The sequence below is a fragment of the Mauremys reevesii genome, linkage group 17, assembly GCF_016161935.1.
Source record: "Mauremys reevesii isolate NIE-2019 linkage group 17, ASM1616193v1, whole genome shotgun sequence".
NCBI classification, from domain to species: domain Eukaryota; kingdom Metazoa; phylum Chordata; order Testudines; family Geoemydidae; genus Mauremys; species Mauremys reevesii.
The window spans coordinates 23,263,058-23,285,889 of record NC_052639.1 but is presented as its reverse complement, the minus strand read 5'-3'; the positions used below and the strand labels follow the sequence as shown (position 1 = coordinate 23,285,889).

The following is a 22,832-nucleotide window of genomic DNA, read 5'->3' as shown; positions in this document are numbered from 1 at the left end:
TGTTAAGTGGTTGAGGCTGAGGCCTTAGGAAGCTGGCCTACGATACCATAGGGATCTTTCTGTGGAGGTTTGATTCTTGCCAGCAAGGGGAAGCTGGTGTGTGGTGTCTTTGTGGCTGCACTTTCAGTGATGCAGGTTTCTCTATCCCATTGTTCCTGGGTCATCCTACTAGATTGCCAGCTGCTTTTCAGCTGCAGTGTGGAGACTGTTTTTGTGTGTGGAGAGACAGTGTGTGTGTGTGTTGGGGAAGACTGAGTGTGTTGAGGTAGGTAGGAGCGGATCATTATTATCCCTACTTGAAAGAGGGAGACGCTCAGGCTGAGAAAGGAGAATTGACTTGTCTTAGGTCACAAAGCCAGTCAATGGCTGAATTGGGAATAGGACCCCCAGAGCCCTGATTTTCAAATTAACCGTCGGATCTTGAATTTCATACATTGAATGACCTCAATAAAGTGCTCTTAGATGAGCTCCAGACCAACAAGTGTGCACAGTAATTATTCAGCCAGTATTTGAGGAGAACTGAAATGTTAGAGAGAATCATGAACTGCTCAGAGACCACTAATGCAGAGAAGCAGCAAAATTTGTCAAACATATAACTGGTTATGACTTATTTACTTGGTCTTAAAAGAGAACAAGAAGGACCTGAGTCTCCTCCCTGTCAATAACCCCCTGTTCAGGCAATCAGGGTAGAGACTGAGGAGGGGAGGCTGAGCGGTCTCACCAGAGAGCTAAAAGGATGGCCCAGCTCACTGGCGGGACTCACTGCCCCAGCACTACTGCAGCTCCACAGTTTTGGGTGGACCTCCCACAGTGAGAGCTGCCGAGCACTCCCCCGCAACACACACACACACACACACACAGACACACACACACACACCCCTCCTGGTATTGGGAGGGGAACAGGAGAAAGGACAAAAGAAGCAAGAGAGGAAGAGAAAGGGGGGGGGGAATGGAGGAAAATTTGAAACAAAAAGGACAAACCCTAATGTCCCCAGTGATTCTAAGGGACAAAATCCCAGGTGTGGAATAAAATTCTGCATCCTTAAGATCATGTTTTCCATGAATTCAACTGTCACCAGAATGATCAGACCGAACAGTTTCAAACCTCGTGGAGGCTCTAACCCTCTAAACAGGGACATCTGTTTTCTAGTAAAATCACTAAAAGGAAGGAGAAAACTCAAAAGAGGTTCCTCCTGGCGCTCACGTCCGTGAACCCGAATACTCTCAGTCCTCAAAGAGAGACCTGGAGAAGGAGACTTGCTGAAGCAAAGCCACAGGGTCTCTGAGGTTTCCCTGGCCCCTCGCCCCTGTCCTGCCTGGCTGATGTCAGCATCTCTCTGTGAGGTCACCACCTCCCCACCACCTTTGACCAATAGTCTGAGGTCCTGCAAAAGGCCTTTGTGATGTCACTGCCACACCCCTCCCTTGCTGTGCTAATGTCCTGCCTCTGGCCAGGCACTTTGGAGGTTTGAGCTACTCCCTGTGGATCACCCCACTCAAGGAGCATTCGTTCTAGGAAGCAAGCCGGCTAGACAGTAAAACATCAGACGCTGCTCCCAATGCTACACTTAGTTTTTCAAAAATTAGTTGACTTTATGGCCAGAAGAGACCATTAGAGCATCTAATCTGACCCCTGCATATCACAGGCCTCCTGTATGACACAAGAGCTACTTTTGGGGTAAACACATTCCAGAAAGGCATCTAGTCTTCATGAAATGATGTCACGAGATGGAGAATGCACCAATTTCCTTGGTAGCCTGTTCCTGTGGTGAATCATCCTCACTGTTGAATATTTGTGCCTTAATTGTAATATGAATTTGTCTCTTTTCACCTTCCCTCCATTGGGTTTTTTAATGCCTTTCTCTGCTACATTAAAGAGCCCTTTAATAGCCAATCTTTCCTCTCCAGTAAGGCACTTCAACATTTCAATGAAGTCACCTTTCAATCTTTTTTGATAAGCTAAACTGGTTGAGCTCTTTCAATAGCTCACTAGAAGGCATTTTTCTCCAGCCCTCAGAACATTTGGTGGCTCTTTGCTGCCTCAACTCCAATTTCACACCATCTTTTTCAAATGAGGACACCAAAACTGGAGGCAGTATTCCAGTATCAGTCTCACTGATACCATGTCACCTCCTGTGACGTTCTTGACATAATCTGTAACTGTATAGATCACCGTTGCCACCACTGTTCTATATTTGCAGCCAATATTGTATAAAGGTGGTCACATAAAGGGTCTATGGAGAGGTGATGATTGGCTGATTATAATTATGCTATCTCTAGATATGTATCATTTTTGTAGTTGACATTATGAATATTGGCTCTATGCTGCCTGTATTTCCAACTTGTGCTATGCTTCTGGGGAACAGCCCAGCCAGACAAATTGGTGTCAGCTCTGCCTAGCCTGCTTGATGGCCCATTAAGGACCATCAGCTATACAATTGACCCATTTAGAGAAGGCAGATATGCCTTGTGGCTCAGCAAGGTGTGCAGGGACCTGCCTATGGACAGAACTCTAAGGTTTTTCTATGTCACGTGCTGGATAGAGTGTCCTTGGGACAAAGAAAGCAAAGACCACATGGCAAGAGACTATAAAAGACTGATGCCTCATCTCCATCTTGTCTTCAGTCCTGCTTCCTACCTCTGGAGGGACTTTGCTACAAACTGAAGCTCTGTACAAAGGACTGAATGGCCCATCCCAGTTGTGGATGTACTCCAGAGACTTGATTTGAACCTGCAGTTTATTCCATCACTGCTACAAGCCTGAACCAAGAACAAATTACAGCATGGTTTTATGAAAGGTAGATCGTGCCAAACCAACCTGATCTCCTTCTTTGAGAAAGTAACAGATTTTTTAGACAAGGGAAATGCGGTGGATCTAATATATCTTGATTTCAGTAAGGCGTTTGATACGGTACTGCATGGGGAATTACTGGTTAAATTGGAAAAGATTGGTATCGAAATGAAAATCCAGAGGTGGATAAGGAGCTGGTTAAAGGGGAGACTTAAGAGGGTCATATTGAAGGGTGAACTGTCGGGTTGGAGGGAGGTTACCAGTGGAGTTCCTCAAGGTTCGGTTTTGGGTCCGATTTTATTCAATCTATTTATCGCTGACCTCAGAACCAAAAGTAGGAGTGGGCTGATAAAGTTTGCGGATGACACAAAGTTGGGAGGTATTGCCAATTCGGAAAAGGATCGGGATATCCTCCAGGGAGATTTGGATGACCTTGTAAACTGGAGTATTAGTAACAGGATGAAATTCAATAGTGAGAAGTGTAAGGTTATGCATTTAGGGATGACTAACAAGAACTTTAGTTATAAGCTGGGGACGCACCAGTTGGAAGTAACGGAGGAGGAGAAGGACCTAGGAGTCCTGGTTGATCATAGGATGACTATGAGTAGGCAATGTGATGTGGCCATTAAAAAAGCTAATGCGGTCTTGGGATGCATTAGGCGAGGTATTTCTAGTTGAGATAAGGAGGTGCTAGTCCCGTTATATAAGGCGTTGGTGAGACCTCATTTGGAGTATTGTGTGCAGTTTTGATCTCCCATGTTTAAGAAGGATGAATTCAAACTGGAACGGGTACAAAGAAGGGCCACTAGAATGATCCGAGGAATGGAAAGCCTGTGGTACAAAAGGAGACTTGAGGAGCTCGGTTGATTTTCCTTAACCAAAAGAAGGATAAGAGGAGATATGATTGCACTCTTTAAATATATCAGAGGGATAAATACCAGGGAAGGAGAGGAATTATTTCAACTCAGTGCTAATGTGGACACGAGGACAAACGGATATAAATTGTCAGTCAGGAAATTTAGGCTTGAAATTAGACGAAGGTTTCTAACCATCAGAGGAGTGCAATTCTGGAACAGCCTGCCGAAGGAAACAGTGGGGGCGAAGGACCTCCATGACTTTAAGATTAAGCTAGATAAGTTTATGGAGGAGATGGTATGATAGGATAATGGGCTTAGTCAATAGGTCAATTAAGTGACACGCTGGTAATTAGTACAATGGGTCAATGATAGGATATTGTTAGCCTTTTTCCAGAGGGTATGGCTGGAGAGTCTTGCCCGCATGCTCGGGGTTGACCTGACCGCCATATTTGGGGTCAGGAAGGAATTTTCCTCCAGGGTAGATTGGCAGTGGCCCTGGAGGTTTTTCGCCTTCCTCCGAAGCATGGGGCAGGGGTCGCTTGCTTAAGGAGTGGGTGGATCGGCTTATGTGGCCTGCATCTTGCAGGAGGTCAGACTAGATGATCATAATGGTCCCTTCTGATCTTGAATTCTATGATTCTATGTTTCTATGAACTTTGCCAAAGTACAAGTTTTGCCGAGGGCACCCTTTCCCCTAACGCTGGTCCTTGGTAACATTTCTTGATGGGGGGGGGAGAGATGAGGCGTTTTCTCTCTGTTTCTTTCCTCTCCATTTTCTGCTCCTTCCTTCAATTCCAGAAACCTCCCTTGTGTTTCAGACTGTGCGGTGACACCCTCCCCACCCCAGGACTATGGAGCCTTTGGAGCAGAAAGATCCTAGGAGCTAAGGATGAAGCCAGGGGTGAGTAGCTGGCAGGAAGCAGCCCTAGCAACTCTTCTGGGAGTGCAGGGGAGGAATGACTCCCCCTTCTCTACATTCTCCCCATGGGGCTCTGCGGAGCAGGGAGGGTTGTGTGATGAATTCCATCCAACATTCCCCTTTGATCCAAGCCGAGAGATATCTCAGCTATGCACGATCCCCTTGGCAGCACCAAACAAGGGATGTTTCCCACTGCCCAGGAGACTCAGCCAGGGACTGATGTGCTGGAGATATGTTGGGAAAAGGGACTGTCTGAATTGCCAAGGCAGGAAGCAAACAATCTACAGCAACATCATTAACCACAAACCATGCTCCAGCCAGAAGGGAAATGGGCAGGAATTCTTGCTGTTCAGCCATGGCCACACATCCAGAGCTGCACAGCAGTGAGGGTGCTGGGCAAGCGGGTCTGAGCGAACAATTGGAAATGATCCTTCAGTGAGAACAGAACCAGAGTGTAGACAGGCCCAGTGTTAAGTGGTTGAGGCTGAGGCTTTAGGAAGCTGGCCTACAATACCATATGGATCTTTCTGTGGAGGTTTGATTCTTGCCAGCTAGGGGAAGCTGGTGTGTGGTGTCTTTGTGGCTGCACTTTCAGTGATGCAGGTTTCTCTATCCCATTGATCCAGGGTCATCCTACTAGATTGCCAGCTGCTTTTCAGCTGCAGTGTGGAGACTGTGTGTGGGGAGAGACAGTGTGTGTGTTGGGGAAGAGTGAGTGTGTTGTGGTAGGTAGGAGCGGATCATTATTATCCCTACTTGAAAGAGGGAGACGCTCAGGCTGAGAAAGGAGAACTGACTTGTCTTAGGTCACACAGCCAGTCAATGGCAGAATTGGGAATAGGACCCCAGAGCCCTGATTTTCATATTAACCATCAGATCTTGAATTTCATACATTGAAAGACCTCAATAAAGTGCTCTCAGATGAGCTCCAGACCAACAAGTATGCCCAGGACACTATTTCCCCTAACGCTGGTCCTTGGTAACATTTCTTGATGGGGGGGAGGGGTGAGAGACGAGGCGTTTTCTCTCTGTTTCTTTCCTCTCCATTTTCTGCTCCTTCCTTCAATTCCAGAAACCTCCCTTGTGTTTCAGACTGTGCGGTGACACCCTCCCCACCCCAGGACTATGGAGCCTTTGGAGCAGAAAGATCCTAGGAGCTAAGGATGAAGCCAGGGGTGAGTAGCTGGCAGGAAGCAGCCCTAGCAACTCTTCTGGGAGTGCAGGGGAGGAATGACTCCCCCTTCTCTACATTCTCCCCATGGGGCTCTGGGGAGCAGGGAGGGTTGTGTGATAAATTCCATCCAACATTCCCCTTTGATCCAAGCCGAGAGATATCTCAGCTATGCACGATCCCCTTGGCAGCACCAAACAAGGGATGTTTCCCACTGCCCAGGAGACTCAGCCAGGGACTGATGTGCTGGAGATATGTTGGGAAAAGGGACTGTCTGAATTGCCAAGGCAGGAAGCAAACAATCTACAGCAACATCATTAACCACAAACCATGCTCCAGCCAGAAGGGAAATGGGCAGGAATTCTTGCTGTTCAGCCATGGCCACACATCCAGAGCTGCACAGCAGTGAGGGTGCTGGGCAAGCGGGTCTGAGCGAACAATTGGAAATGATCCTTCAGTGAGAACAGAACCAGAGTGTAGACAGGCCCAGTGTTAAGTGGTTGAGGCTGAGGCTTTAGGAAGCTGGCCTACAATACCATATGGATCTTTCTGTGGAGGTTTGATTCTTGCCAGCTAGGGGAAGCTGGTGTGTGGTGTCTTTGTGGCTGCACTTTCAGTGATGCAGGTTTCTCTATCCCATTGATCCAGGGTCATCCTACTAGATTGCCAGCTGCTTTTCAGCTGCAGTGTGGAGACTGTGTGTGGGGAGAGACAGTGTGTGCTGGGGAAGAGTGAGTGTGTTGAGGTAGGTAGGAGCGGATCATTATTATCCCTACTTGAAAGAGGGAGATGCTCAGGCTGAGAAAGGAGAACTGACTTGTCTTAGGTCACACAGCCAGTCAATGGCAGAATTGGGAATAGGACCCCAGAGCCCTGATTTTCATATTAACCATCAGATCTTGAATTTCATACATTGAATGACCTCAATAAAGTGCTCTCAGATGAGCTCCAGAGGAACAAGTATGCACAGTAATTATTCAGCCAGTATTTTAGGAGAACTGCAATGTTAGAGAGAATCATGAACTGCTCAGAGACAATTAATGCAGAGAAGCAGCAAAATCCATCAAACATATAAGTGGTTATGGCTTATTTACTTGGTCTTAAAAGAGAACAAAAAGGCCTTGAGTCTCCTCCCTGTCAATAACCCCCTGCTCAGCCAATCAGGGTAGAGACTGAGGATGGGAGGCTGAGGGGTCTCACCAGAGAGCTGAAAGGATGGCCCAGGTTACTGGCGGGGATCACTGCCCCAGCACTACTGCAGCTCCACAGTTTTGGGTGGACCTCCCACAGTGAGAGCTGCCGAGCACTCCCCCGCAACACACACACACACACACACACACACACACACACACACACACACACACACACACACACACACACACCTCCTGGTGTTGGGAGGGGAACAGGAGAAAGGACAAAAGAAGCAAGAGAGGAAGAGAAAGGAGGAAGGGATGGATGGAGGAAAAGTTGAAACTAAAAGGACAAACCCTAATGTCCCCAGTGATTCTAAGGGACAAAATCCCAGGTGTGGAATAAAATTCTGCCTCCTTAAGATCATGCTTTCCATGAATTCAACTGTCACCAGAATGATCAGACCGAACAGTTTCAAACCTCGAGGAGGCTCTAACCCTCTAAACAGGGACATCTGTTTTCTAGTAAAATCACTAAAAGGGAAGGAGAAAACTCAAAAGAGGTTCCTCCTGGTGCTCACGTCCATGAACCCGAATACTCTCAGTCCTCAAAGAGAGACCTGGAGAAGGAGACTTGCTGAAGCAAAGCCACAGGGTCTCTGAGGTTTCCCTGGCCCTCGCCCTGTCCTGCCTGGCTGATGTCAGCATCTCTCTGTGAGGTCACCACCTCCCCACCACCTTTGACCAATAGTCTGAGGTCCTGCAAAAGGCCTTTGTGATGTCACTGCCACACCCCTCCCTTGCTGGGCTAATGTCCTGCCCCTGGCCAGGCACTTTGGAGGTTTGAGCTACTCCCTGTGGATCACCCCACTCAAGGAGCGTTCGTTCTAGGAAGCAAGCCAGCTAGACAGTAAAACATCAGACGCTGCTCCCAATGCTACACTTAGTTTTTCAGAAATTAGTTGACTTTATGGCCAGAAGAGACCATTAGAGCATGTAATCTGACCCCTGCATATCACAGGCCTCCTGTATGACACAAGAGCTACTTTGGGGGTAAAAACATTCCAGAAAGGCATCTAGTCTTCATGAAATGACGTCACGAGATGGAGAATGCACCAATTTCCTTGGTAGCTTGTTCCTGTGGTGAATGATCCTCACTGTTGAATATTTGTGCCTTTATTGTAATATGAATTTGTCTCTTTTCACCTTCCAGCCATTGGGTTTTTTAATGCCTTTCTCTGCTACATTAAAGAGCCCTTTAATAGCCAATCTTTTCTCTCCATTAAGGCACTTCAACGTTTCAATGAAGTCACCTTTCAATCTTCTTTTGAGAAGCTAAACAGGTTGAGCTCTTTCAATAGCTCACTAGAAGGCATTTTCTCCAGCCCTCAGAATATTTGGTGGCTCTTTGCTGCCTCAACTCCAATTTCACACCATCTTTTTCAAATGAGGACACCAAAACTGGAGGCAGTATTCCAGTATCAGTCTCACTGATACCATGTCACCTCCTGTGACGTTCTTGACATAATCTGTAACTGTATAGATCACCGTTGCCACCACTGTTCTATATTTGCAGCCAATATTGTATAAAGGTGGTCACATAAAGGGTCTATGGAGAGGTGATGATTGGCTGATTATAATTATGCTATCTCTAGATATGTATCATTTTTGTAGTTGACATTATGAATATTGGCTCTATGCTGCCTGTATTTCCAACTTGTGCTATGCTTCTGGGGAACAGCCCAGCCAGACAAATTGGTGTCAGCTCTGCCTAGCCTGCTTGATGGCCCATTAAGGACCATCAGCTATACAATTGACCCATTGAGAGAAGGCAGATATGCCTTGTGGCTCAGCAAGGTGTGCAGGGACCTGCCTATGGACAGAACTCTAAGGTTTTTCTATGTCGCGTGCTGGATAGAGTGTCCTTGGGACAAAGAAAGCAAAGACTCAACAGCGAGGTTGATTCACCACAGGAACAAGCTACCAAGGAAAGTGGTGGATTCTCCGTCTCGTGACGTCATTTCATGAAGACTAGATGCCTTTCTGGAATGTGTTTACCCCCAAAGTAGCTCTTGTGTCATACAGGAGGCCTGTGATATGCAGGGGTCAGATTAGATGCTCTAATGGTCTCTTCTGGCCATAAAGTCAACTAATTTCTGAAAAACTAAGTGTAGCATTGGGAGCAGCGTCTGATGTTTTACTGTCTAGCTGGCTTGCTTCCTAGAACGAACGCTCCTTGAGTGGGGTGATCCACAGGGAGTAGCTCAAACCTCCAAAGTGCCTGGCCAGGGGCAGGACATTAGCACAGCAAGGGAGGGGTGTGGCAGTGACATCACAAAGGCCTTTTGCAGGACCTCAGACTATTGGTCAAAGGTGGTGGGGAGGTGGTGACCTCACAGAGAGATGCTGACATCAGCCAGGCAGGACAGGGGCGAGGGGCCAGGGAAACCTCAGAGACCCTGTGGCTTTGCTTCAGCAAGTCTCCCTCTCCAGGTCTCTCTTTGAGGACTGAGAGTATTCGGGTTCACGGACGTGAGCGCCAGGAGGAACCTCTTTTGAGTTTTCTCCTTCCCTTTTAGTGATTTTACTAGAAAACAGATGTCCCTGTTTAGAGGGTTAGAGCCTCCTCGAGGTTTGAAACTGTTCGGTCTGATCATTCTGGTGACAGTTGAATTCATGGAAAGCATGATCTTAAGGAGGCAGAATTTTATTCCACACCTGGGATTTTGTCCCTTAGAATCACTGGGGACATTAGGGTTTGTCCTTTTAGTTTCAACTTTTCCTCCATCCATCCCTTCCTCCTTTCTCTTCCTCTCTTGCTTCTTTTGTCCTTTCTCCTGTTCCCCTCCCAACACCAGGAGGTGTGTGTGTGTGTGTGTGTGTGTGTGTGTGTGTGTGTGTGTGTGTGTGTGTGTTGCGGGGGAGTGCTAGTCAGCTCTCACTGTGGGAGGTCAACCACAAACTCTGGAGCTGCAGTAGTGCTGGGGCAGTGATCCCCGCCAGTGACCTGGGCCATCCTTTAGCTCTCTGGTGAGACCCTCAGCCTCCCATCCTCAGTCTCTATCCTGATTGTCTGAGCAGGGGTTATTGACAGGAGGAGACTCAGGTCCTTGTTGTTCTCTTTAAGACCAAGTAAATAAGTCATAACCAGTTATATGTTTGACAAATTTTGCTGATTCTCTGCATTAGTGGTCTCTGAGCAGTTCATGATTCTCTCTAACATTGCAGTTCTCCTCAAATACTGGCTGAATAATTACTGTGCACACTTGTTGGACTGGAGCTCATCTAAGAGCACTTTATTGATGTCATTCAATGTATGACATTCAAAATCCGATGGTTAATTTGAAAATCAGGGCTCTGGGGGTCCTATTCCCAATTCAGCCATTGACTGGCTTTGTGACCTAAGACAAGTCTGTGGAAGCAAGGAAAGAATTAATAAGGATTTGAAGGGGATTTTAATGCATGTTAGTCAGTTAGCAAGAGTCAGGCCATACTGTGACCCTTATGACGTGAGATTTGTAGAAGCAAGATAATGTAAGACAGAGTGAACTGTGTGAAAGTATTACGACCTTGCAATGTGCAGTCTTGCTTTTTCTAGTAAGATAGCAGAAAAGCTTATGTATAAACAAAATGTATTTGTTGCTTTTTACTGTCTCCATGATTGTCTAAGCTTGTCTGTAACAAAGGTATAAAGGCTTGATGTAATTGTTTACCAGTTGACAGACCTGTCCAGGACCCTGTGTCCTATGGCACTCTCTCCCTCCATTGTAATTACTGGAGAAATAATATAGTATTTGATTTTGCTGCATCCAAACAAAAAGCGAGAACTGAGTTTTTCTTCGACAATTCAATTCTCCTTTCTCAGCCTGAGCGTCTCCCTCTTTCAAGTAGGGATAATAATGATCCGCTCCTACCTACCTCAACACACTCACTCTTCCCCAACACACACACACACACTGTCTCTCCACACACACAAACAGTCTCCACACTGCAGCTGAAAAGCAGCTGGCAATCTAGTAGGATGACCCTGGAACAACGGGATTTAGAAACCTGCATCACTGAAAGTGCAGCCACAAAGACACCACACACCAGCTTCCCCTAGCTGGCAAGAATCAAACCTCCACAGAAAGATCCCTATGGTATCGTAGGCCAGCTTCCTAAGGCCTCAGCCTCAACCACTTAACACAGGGGCCTTTCTACACTCTGGTTCTGTTCTAACGGAAGGATCATTTCCAATTGTTCGCTCAGACCAGCTTGCCCAGCACCCTCACTGCTGTGCATCTCTGTATGTGTGGCCATGGCTGAACAGCAAGAATTCCTGCCCATTTCCCTTCTGGCTGGAGCATGCTCAGAGTGAGTTTGTGGTTAATGATGTTGCTGTAGATTGTTGGCTTCCTGCCTTGGCAATTCAGACAGTTCCTTTTCCCAACATATCTCCAGCACATCAGTCCCTGGCTGGGTCTCCTGGGCAGTGGAAAACATAAGAACATAAGAAAGGCCGTACCGGGTCAGACCAAAGGTCCATCTAGCCCAGTATCTGTCTACCGATAGTGGCCAATGCCAGGTGCCCCAGAGGAGTGAACCTAACAGGCAATGATCAAGTGATCTTCCTCTTGCCATCCATCTCCATCCTCTGACAAACAGAGGCTAGGGACACCATTCTTACCCATCCTGGCTAATAGCCATTTTTGGACTTAGCCACCATGAATTTATCCAGTTCCCTTTAAACATTGTTATAGTCCTCGCCTTCACAACCTCCTCAGGCAAGGAGTTCCACAAGTTGACTGTGCGCTGCATGAAGAAGAACTTCCTTTTATTTGTTTTAAACCTACTAATTTCATTTGGTGAACCCTAGTTCTTGTATTATGGGAACAAGTAAATAACTTTTCCTTATCCACTTTCTCAACATCACTCATGATTTTATAGACCTCTATCATATCCCCCCTTAGTCTCCTCTTTTCCACCTAGAGGAGAAGGTGCCATTGTTAGAGGGCTTTCCTTCCCTGCCCACTTCCCTGGTTCTTGTCACGCAGGCAGCAAAAGACCAGAAGTCGGAAGCACAGACAAAGTGAAGTTTACTGGGGTTAATTTCAAGCAAGCAGATTCCGAAGCCCTTCACACCAGTCAGGCTTATCTCTATACACTGATAGAGTCTGTTCCACATTGTTCCCTTCCCAGCTCTGACACTGCAGAGCGTTTACCCCACATCCCTACAGACAATTCTTCCCTGGGTGCTGGCTGGTGAGTCTTGCCCACATGCTCAGGGTTTAGCTGATCACCACATTTGGGGTCAGGAAGGAATTTTCCTCCAGGGCAGATTGGCAGAGACCCTGGGGGGTTTTCGCCTTCCTCTGCAGCGTGGGGCACGGGTCACTTGCTCGAGGATTTTCTGCACCCTGAAGTCTTTAAACGTCGAGTTGAGGACTTCAGTAGCTCAGACATAGGTCAGGGGTTTGTTACAGGAGTGGGTGGGTGACAGTCTGTGGCCTGCGTTGTATAGGAGGTCAGACTAGACGATTATAATGGTCCCTTCTGACCTTAAAGTCTATGAGTCTATGAACTCTGACACTGCAGAGTGTTCACCCCACGTCCCACTTCCCAGCTCTGACACCACAGAGCCTTGCCTGTGTCCCTTTTCCCGTTCCTAGTCCCATCCCCGTTAGCACCCCGTCCCCAGCCCGAGCTGACAGAGTGGAGCAGGCTGGGGCCAGGTCACCCACTTCCCGCCGCCCGGGAATTGCAGGGCAGGCCCGACCCCACACTCACAGGGCGGCGGGAAGTGGAGGATCCGGCCCCAGCCCGCTGCACTCTGCTCCCAGCCTTGGAACTTGGGGGTGGGTGGGGAAACACCCCCCAACAATCACCAGCGGTGCAGCTGGGAGCTGGTGGAGCAGAGCGGGCTGGGGCCAGGTCGTTCCACTTCCCACCGCCCGGTGAGTGCAGGGTGCACCTGATCCCTCCTGCAGTCCACCGGGATGTAGCTCAGGGGAAGGGGCGGAGTGGGGGGGGGGAGATGGGATGGAGCAGGGGTGGGAAGAGGCAGGGTAGGGGCTTTGGGGAAGAGGCAGAGCAGGGGCAGCTTTCCTGGCCGGCTCAGCCAGTCGGGGGATCGGGCTGGCCGCTGGAGCAGTACGGAGCTGCATAGGGCACCAGGAAAAATGGGGCAATTTGGTGCCTCCACATCCCTTCACCAGGCAGTGTCCCTGTTGTGTGGGCTGTCTTCATAGGTCCTTTCTCGATCTTTCTCACCCTCTTGTCTTGAGTCTCCTGTGTCTCTCTTTTCAAGCACAGACTAACTCTGGTTGTTCAGAGGAGGGGAGGACCATGCCTATGCATGGCCAGCAGACAGCGACAAAGACCCCTGGCCAGCCTGCTCCCTGCCATGCCAAACCCCCACTGAAGGCCACCCACAGATCAGCATGCGCAGCGGCTGCTGATGGTCTGTGGCCAACATCAGAAGACGGTAGGGAAGCAGGGCCAGCCACCCCCGGTGGGGCCTCTAACCGTTCCCACTCTCCGTGCTCACTTTTGCAGTGGGGCAGGAGATTTTATCCAAAGAGGCTTTTCCCCAGCTGGCGAGAAGCAGAGAAACACCCAAGCTCCCACGGTGCTATTTAGCAAACCCCCTCAAGCACATTTGGAAGAGGGAAACTGCTCTACATGCTAGCCTGGGCAGATGCCCATTTTCTTTGGCAAGTCAGGAATGGCAAAGGCGAGACTGGAAGCACCTGGGGCTCATGCCCCAGCCTTTGTGACGCCCACCCCCCAACTCTTTCCTGGGGCTCTAGCTGAAGCCAGAGCATTGGCCTGAGTGGCCAAGAAGAGGTTCCAGCCCTGAAGGAAGCAGGACTGTCAGCATGAAGGTAAAACTGCACAAGCACAACGGGACTTGACCCCCCAATCACCTGATCCAAAGTCAGCTACTTTATCCATTAGGCCACATGGTCACATAAGAAAACTCTCTCCAAGTACTTCTTTGGAGAAGACAGACACTATGTTTCTCAGACTAAGATCATCTACTGAGGGGGCTGAGACTCTCTGGGCACAAGAAGTTGAGATCCCAAAGACATATGAGACTTAATTCTATGGGGTCAGGTGCAGGACTTTGGCAGGGAGGCTTAGGTAAGGGGGACTGGGGTGCAGCGGATGGACCGGCTGTCTAGGTGCGGAGATTTAGTCGCACTGAAGCACAGGAGGGAGGAGGAGGAGGAGGAATCCTGCTGATGGTCAGTGGCTGTGCAGAAAAAAGGGTGTTGATTTCCCCCATCCTAAATGGGCTGGTTGGCTTGACCCTTCTCCCCTCTGCGGAACGTGGTGGGGACTGTAGCTCGCCCCTCGTGGGGCAGGAGGGCACAGGTGCAGGGCACTGGGCTCCGATGCCCCTGGACGGCAGCTCCGGTGGGGTCGGGCAGGGCAGCGTCTGTGGTTTACATTCTGCATTGCCTGGTGCTGAGCCATTGCACAATCCCCAGTCACGCCGCACAGCACACCTCAAGAGGCGGTGGGGGGCCAAGCAGATGATCCAGCACGAGGGGGGAGAGGAAATGTGGCTGGGGGGAGGAAAGGTCTTGGGCTGCACTGGGGGAGTGCAGAGCAGGGGTGACCCCAGAAACCTGCAGCAAAGGGATGGACAGGTGGGCTGGGTGGATAGACGAGGCAGTGAGCCTAAAAGGGGAGTGGGGTCTAATGGTCAGAGCAGGGTGGGGGTTGTGTTCTATCCCTAGCTCTGGGAGCTGAGTGGGGTCTAGAGGTGAGAGCGGGGGACTGGGAGCCAGGACTCCTGGGTTCCATAGTGGCAACTGTTTTTTCCTGTGTCTCCCTCCCTAGAGATCCCTGCCCAGCCCCCTAGCAGAATCTGACTGGGGGAGGGGGTTGCCCTGCCACTCCAGACTCGTGATTAGAACCCCTCCTCCCACGGGCACTGACATCACGGAATCTCCCTCCCACGTCAGAAAGTAGGAGCCCTTCCCCACATGAGGAGGAAGCTAGTGAGTTTCTTGGGGGTCTCTGGCAGAGGTGACAGCACCCACCAGACACCCACTGAGGGCTGCAAGGAGACCCCCCTACACAGCCCCCTGCTACAAGGGGCTGCGGGGTGCCCAGCCAGGGTCAGGAGGTGAGATGGGGTCGCAGTGGCAGGAAGGGGGCAGAGCTGGGGGTGGTGTCAGGTCGTTGCTGGCTACACAAAGAAAAACCACACCGCTCCATTACGTATTTCCCAAGGTTATAGCTGAATACAGGATTTGGAATGACTTCAGGGAAATATTTTGTTTCCAAACAGACTCCATATACCAAATGATGGTGCTAATATGCTCCCCCTGAACCCTCCCCCATGACTCCAGGATCCCAGCATCTTCCTAATTTGTAGGGTAGTTCTCCTCCCAGGCTCATGCGAAGGCGGGAAGCACCACATAGCCCCATTTCCCGCACGGGAGAACTGAGGCCCAGAGAGGCTGAGTGATGTGCCCAAGGACACTCGGAAGTCTGTGGCAGAGCAAAGCATGTTTATGCCTCCCCCGTCCCGGGTCTGGCCTGCTCCTGGGTCACTGGGTGGTGCAGGGGCGGGAGCTTGGGGGAAGGGGCAATGTGAGGGCAGAGGAGGGGTGTATTGGGGAGGGGCAGTGCGGGAGTGGGGATTCGGGGGAAGGGGCAGAGTGAGGGTGGGGCATTGGAGGAAGGGACAGGTGATGTGAGGCAGGGACCTCAGGGGCAGGGGCAGCGTGAGGGCAGGACCTCAGGGGCAGGGGTAGGGCTTTGGGGGAATGGGCGGAGCGAGGGGGGGCTCGGGGATGAGGAGGGTTAATTCAGTTCAGTGGCAGCTTTGTCTGTGGGTGACACTGTTACTGCAGGGGGTGTTCAAAGCCGGGCTCGCCCGAGGGAGGAGGAAGGGGGGGTGGCTGGGGAGGGACAGCGGGAGTGAGGGGCGCTGACCAGTAGCCGGGTACAAGGCTCCTCAGACACGCACAGAAACCAGCTCACCCCGGGGGGGGGGGTTAAAGCCCCAGCAAACAAGGGGCGCTGGGACCATCCCCGCGGTGCAGACACAGGTGTAAAGTCACCGGACGGAGACAGACCCGGCACTCACCTGCCCCGCACAGACCTGCCCCCCCCCGCCAGGTTTGGGGGGCGGGAGCTTCGGCGGCCCCGGTCCTCGCCCCTCCCCCCGCCCCGCTCAGCTGCTCTGTGCAGGGGGCGAAGCAGCGGCACGTTCCTACGGGGCAGGTCAATACACTGCACGGGGTGGGGGAGGTGTCAGGTTGACCCAGGACCCGCCCTTCCCTGGGCTCGAGAGGACGGGGCGCCCGGGGCAGGCTGGGAGTTGTAGTTCCTGGCTCTTCTCAGAGCGGCAGGGACGGCCTGGTTGCTCAGACAACGCGCCCCCTCCCAGTGCACACTGGGTAGTGTAGTTCTCCCTCTGGCAGGCGGCCTCTAGTGGAGGAGGGGCCCTATCCCGTCACTTCGCCGCACCCCTCCCCGCTCCCTGATTGGCGGAGAGCGCGCGGGACCGAGACTCGGCGCGAGGGGTATTGCCCCGCTTCCCTCGCCCCGTGGCGTCGCCGCCCGCCCCCGCCCGCCCGGCGCGCTGCGGCCGTTGGGATTCGACCCGCCGCGCCAGGGGCGGCCCCAGCCCCGGGAGCCGCGGGGGGGTTGCGCGGCTCAGTCCCGCGGGCGGCACCAGTGGGACTCCGCCCGGCGCTGCTGGGGCTCGGCGGGCGCGGGGGCAGCCGGCGGCCGGGGCGGGGCAGGTCCGAGGAGCGCTGAGGCGGGACGGTGAGTGGCAGCTCCGCACGGGCTGGGGGCTCAGACCCCCAGTGCCAGGCGTCAGGCCCAGCCCCTGCCACGCCCCTGCCCCGGGAGCCGGGCTGGGGCGGGGGGTCATAGGGCAGAGGCAGCGCGGAGTGAAAGGGCTTCACACACCCCCCGCGGGGCCTGGGGGGCAGCAGCAGGTGGGGCAGGGGCTGAGCTGCCAGGGAGCAGCCCCACGAGCGGCGGCCTGGGGCCGCGGGGCCGGGCGAGGTCCCGTCCCGTGTGCGCAGGGACCGAGGGGCAGAGTCAAGCTGTGCGTTGTCCGGCAGTTCTGGGGCTGCAGCCTCTTCGTGCCCACGGGCCCTTTGTGACCCTCAGAGCAGCCCCGGATCTGCCGTGGCCCCTCCCCGAGGCCCTGCCCTGCTCACGCCGGCCCCCTCTCTCCCCCGCCCTCACTCACTGTCACCAGGCCGGGGGGTGGGGGGCAGGCTCTGGGCTGGATTAACATGGGGGCAAATAAAATCAGGACATGCCTCTGTGGGGAGGGGGTTTCAGTTGTTGCTAAAGGTGGGGGAAGCCCTCAGTCTCTGTCTGATTGTGTGTGTCTCTCTATCTCCTCAGGAGATTGGCGTTGAGTTTCCTGGGTGAGACGCTGCTGATTCAGAAAAGGATTAGACATTTATATGGACCATATCATCCAAACTTCGCTGGTATACAAAATGTAGAAGGGATATAAATCCTTATGCTTCAGGATATAAGCCTACCACCAACTGATAGGGGTCAGGAAGAAACTTCTCCTATGGGCAGGTTAATCCATAATTGTTTGATATTGTGTTTCTCAGACTTTCCTCTGAGGCAGCTGGGCCTGTGACTTGCCCTGAAAAATAGATCATTGGTGGGCCTTTATATTATGGGGCTGATCATTTTTTGTTTTATGGTAGTGTTTAGATGTGCCAACCAAAATTCAGGGTCCCATTACAAAAACATAGTAAGAGATTGTCCTGTGCCTCAAATACAATCTAAACAAATAGACAAGATAGGCAAACAGTAGGATAAAGTATTATTAACCTCCATTTATAGATGGGGAACTGAGGCAGAGATGAAGGACCAGATTTTCAAAGATATTTAGGTGCTTAAGATGCAAACAGATGCTTAAAGGTGTTTTTGAAAATTGCACCAGCAGATTAGGTGCATAACACCCACTGATTTCAATAGGAGTTAGGCGCCAAACCTAACTTAAGCATGACTGGTCTATTTCCCATTCCAATTTTCACCAAAACCAATACGGTTCTGCTCACTGATGCCTAGAATATTCCTGGAATTTTGGAATTGCTTGGATGTGGTGTTCACAAGTTCATGTTACAAGCAGAGAAATGCTATCAAGTAGAGTGAAGAACTCACATTACTCAGTAAACAAGTTTTCAAATGTTTTCCTCATACAGATCACTTCTTCAGATAAAGAATATTTCTTCTCCCAACCCGCCCTGCCTCACACCTACAGTACCCCACAGCAACAAGAGAGCTTAGTGACATGAAAAGGTAATTTTAGGACAGGATTAAGGGCATGGGTGCAAACCAAGTGGTTTAAAAGTGGTGGGTGCAGTCAGTCATTACATGATGATGTACACAGTCTGTGACATCACACTCCATTGCCAATGAAACAATAGTGACATCTCGTGCAGAGAAGTGTAAACAAGAAGCAGGCAGCATTATCTTCTGCAGATATAAACAACTTCTTTGTCTGAGTGATTGGCTGAATAAGATATTATATTACGCCCATAACATCACAGGCCATAGGTGGTCAAAACACCTGACTTTATGGTCACCGCTGTGGTGATGGCACTTCCATATCACTGCTACCTGATGGCCATAGATGGTCAGACCTTTGGGATTTTTCCTTATATGCATATTCAGAGCCACAAGTAACAGGTGACCCATCTCAGGCGAGTAATAAAGAGATTGTGTGACACACCAGCCAGCCTCTGCCTATAAAAAGGCTGGAGCTGCCAGCAGGGCCAGCTTTAGGCCAATTCAACCAATTCCTCTGAATCGGGCCCCGCCCCTAGAGGGCCCTGTGCCCAAGCCCCAGTACAGTGTACTGGCAAGAGCCGGTGCGCTGTACCGGGGTGGCCCGGCTGTAGGGATATTAAAGAAGGTTTATATTAAACATGGTTTATAAAAGAAATGATTTATTAATTTATTGTTAATTAATACTTTATAACTTAAGGTTTATGTTAGAAGTAAATTTGTGATTCCCAACATTTAGCCTCTAACCTGCAAGCCACCAGCTGTATCTGTGTGAAGCCTGCTCAAAGAGATACTTGGTATAAAACTTGTTAAGCTCAAAGAAATACTTTGTATAAAACTTGTTAAACATTAATTATCTCTAAGTAAGCCAAAACAGTAGCTGTTATAGTGTATAAATAGAGATCCCCACCCTCTGTAAGTTTTCATCTCACTTTATCTTTGCTTGTTAAAAGACAGGGAGGGTCACATAAATTGGTAAGGCCGGGAGCAGCAGCTGAGGCAGAGGACAGCCTGGGCCAGGCAGATGCTAGGAGCAGAGCACCAGAGGCCTCTACTGGCTCCCTCCCCAGCAGCAAACAATCAGTCCCCACCCGCACCCCGGGACAGCAGCCTGGAGCCAAGGACAGTGCCCAGTGGGGGTTTCTCTTTTTCCTCTTCCTGGGGTGAGCAGGGACCTGGGGGTGTTTCTAGCAGAGCAGTTGGAACTGAATTGGGGAACCAGCTTTTAATAACAGGCAGCTCAAGTTCAGACTAATTTTGTTACAATTTTCTTTATAATGTAAAATAATTCAAAAGTAAACGGGCAGGAATGATTGGAACTCTTTTCTCCCGGGCATAGAAAGAAACGGCTTTTTGGCTTTTCATGATCCCGGAGTCAGGTTCATTCACTGTTCAGAAGCAACGTGCTCAGAAGCCTGTTGTGTTTCATTTCTTAGGTTCTGCTGCCATCGTGTGACCATTTCCTTCCCCTCCTTTCTGTCCAAAGCGCAGAGCCCAGTCCCTCCAGGGAGAGGACATCTTTCATCTTTCCTTCCTCAACAGCCCCCTTCCTTGGAGAGCCCTTTGCTGGGGTCTGGGTGGGGAACAGCCATTTCTGAGGATTAATTTCACACCATATTTGGTGTTGATATATAGATTTTACAGGCAGACTAGATCACTAGGGACCTCTGCTCTGACCTGATTCAGAACAGAGTCCAGAGAATTTTATCCAGTGACTCCTACAACCACCCCAAGATCTTCTGGCTGAACGAGGAAGGTTCATTCAGAAAGTCATTGTGTTTGGATGTAAAGGTGGGAAATGATGGGGAAATTGGCCCCTCTTTCAAGTTTAAATGTTGTAACTTCTACATCTAGACCGGGGTGGCCAACCTGAGCCTGAGAAGGAGCCAGAATTTCCCAATGTAACTGCCAAACATGCACCTTTGTATGCAACTGCTGAGTCAGTTGTGAACCTTGCTACCATTATCATTATCCCTTCGAAATGATGATGGTGATGGACACTCGGCTCGATATCCCAGTGTGCCCTGGACGTCTACAGGTTGCATTAGCCAATCCAACCATTCGGCACTTGCAGATGGGCACCTCTGTATTGTGCCTGAGTCTTGTACAGCTATGAGAGGCTGGTAGATGCCGATATTTTCCCTCTTTTTAACCAGCACTAATACCAGGCCAGGCCAGGGCTGGGAAGAGAGAGAGAGAGCAGCAGGTTTCCCCAATTGTTTCCTGCTTGATTTTTCTTGACTAGCTTCACCTCTGCACCAACTTGCACTTTTCCTATGTGAGCCTGGCTAGCTCAGTTGGCAGAGCATCAGACTTTTAATCTGAGGGTCCAGGGTTCAAGTCCCTGGTCAGGTGATAAACTTCTCAGTATGATTGTAAAAATCTGACTTTCTGGAATCTTCTTTGGTGTTACTCTTTCTCTTCAGGATTTTCCTTTCCTAAGAAGGGCCTTTGTGTGGGGGGGATTGAAGGAACAACTCCTTGACATCCCCTCTGTCCTTGCAGCCTGGAGGAATAAAGGCCTCTGGGCATAGAGCATGTTCCTCCCCTGCACACACACACACACAGACAAACACACAGAATATCCCTAAGGAATTAGAATCACCTGCTGCCTTCCCCTGTCCTGCTGGATCCCCAAATGAAGATGCCCTTCAGCCCAAACCCATGTCCCCTCTTTCCCAGTGCCCCTCAGACCCAACCTCAGTCCCTCCTATGCTCACTGCTCCTCACTCCCAACTGGAGCCTGCTCCTCTTCACCCTTCTCCTCTGTCCCAACCCACAGCCCCCTCCTATTCCCAGTGCCCCTCAATCCCAACCCACAGCCCCTCCTATTCCCAGTGCCCCTCAATCCCAACCCACAGACCCCTCCTCATGCTGCTCCTCAATCCCAACCCACGGCTCCTCCTTCCCTCCAGCAGCAGGTGCTTCAGACCCTCAGGAAGATTTTCTTGCAAGGTTTCGTGTATGAGTCTGCATGTGGATTTCACAGTATGTTGGAAATAGGTTGGGTTGCTTGCCGAAATGATCACTGGTGGCTGGTGTTGGATTCCCAGTCTCCATGTTATTGGGGCAGGAGAAACAAAGTGTTGTTATCCTTGATGTGTGAATCAAGGACTCAACCCTGTGTGTAAACTAAATGAGCTGCCCACAGATTCTGGAAGCCATAATGAGCATTTGGTGCGATAGCTCAGACCTGCCCCTGTCCCAGAGGGAGGGGACCACCTGCAAGGGGCTTGGACCACTGACCTATCAGCTCTTAACTCCCAAACTTTCAGTAACTCTATTATCAGTGCCAGTGAGTGTAATTTAAACCATAAGAAAAACCACACTGGGCTAGACCAAAGGTCCATCTAGCTCTGTATTTTATCTTCTGACAGTAGCCAATACCAGGTGCTCTAAAAGCATCTCAACAAGGCACCACTGGGAGTTGAACCCAGCATCTCCTGTTTACAAAACAGGTACTTTAACCAGCTAAACCATGGTGCCTGCCTGTGGCTAAAGTAGAGTGTCTGCTCACACCTGACTCCCTGCCATCCCCCCCTGGGCCCCACAAAGCAGAGCAGCAGGTGAGGTTTTTCTTGCAAGCTCTGTGTGTGTATGAATCTTTGGCCAGGTCTGCACTACAAAGTTATTTCAGCAGAATTATATTGCTCAGGTGTGTGAAAAACACACTATGCTCCCTCGGTTGGCACTGCAATGCCACATCTGGTGACAAAACTGCCCTGTTTTGGTGACCAAATAAAACCACTTCGATGAGCTTTTTGCAGCAAACTTAAAGTGACAGAGTGTCAGTGTAGACGCTGCTGTTCATTATATCACCATAACTGGCCTCCTCCAGTATCCCACTATGCCCTCTGTGAACTCGCCTGCCCTGCATTCCTGCTACAGAGCCATGGGGCCCTCCCCTTTCATCACTCCGGGAAGTTCTGACAGCTGAGCCTGCTGCTCTGCTCCAGCAGCCAGGAGCAAATCACTGCCGTGGATGCTGCTCTCTCCCACACTGCGAACACAGAGCAGGGTAGCGGGAACTTCCTTACATGGGGGGGGGCACCGGCATCCGAACTGTGACACCCCCAGGACACCCCTTCCCTAGAGTAGGCTCTTACCTTCTAAACAGGGACGGCTGTTTTCTAGTAAAATCAGGAAAAGGGAAGGAGAAAACTCGAAAGAGGTTCCTCCTGGCACTCATGTCCGTGAACCCGAATACTCTCTCAGTCCTCAAAGAGAGACCTGGAGAAGGAGACTTGCTGAAGCAAAGCCACAGGGTCTCTGAGGTTTCCCTGGCCCCTCGCCCCTGTCCTGCCTGGCTGATGTCAGCATCTGTCTGTGAGGTCACCACCTCCCCACCACCTTTGACCAATAGTCTGAGGTCCTGCAAAAGGCCTTTGTGATGTCACTGCCTGTCACGGACTCACAGATCGTGCCCACTCTTGGCCCCGTGCGGTCCGTGGGGGGTGCCTTTCAGTGCGACAGCCCTTCTCGGGGTCCACTCTCTCGGGGTCAGGCCCTCCACCTCCTGGAGCCGCACCTCTCTGAGCCTTAGCACGTCTGTCTCTCGCCGTGGCCCCTCAGGAGTCCACGCGCCTGGACCCCTGGGCCTCCTCACCCCGAAGGTTGATGCCCCCTGTTCTCTAGCCCGGAGTGACCCTCAGCCAGCATAAAACAGGAGGGTTTATTGAGAGTTGAACAC

At 50.7% G+C, this 22,832-nt stretch overlaps 2 non-coding genes across 2 annotated transcripts; one reads left to right on the top strand and one right to left on the bottom strand.

The window, feature by feature from the left end:
• The first annotated feature begins 20,424 nt into the window (after positions 1-20,424).
• Positions 20,425-20,497, top strand: TRNAK-UUU. The gene has a single exon. It is a non-coding gene; the product is annotated as a tRNA-Lys (tRNA).
• Positions 20,498-21,554: 1,057 nt separating this feature from the next.
• Positions 21,555-21,628, bottom strand: TRNAT-UGU. The gene has a single exon. It is a non-coding gene; the product is annotated as a tRNA-Thr (tRNA).
• Positions 21,629-22,832: the final 1,204 nt, after the last annotated feature.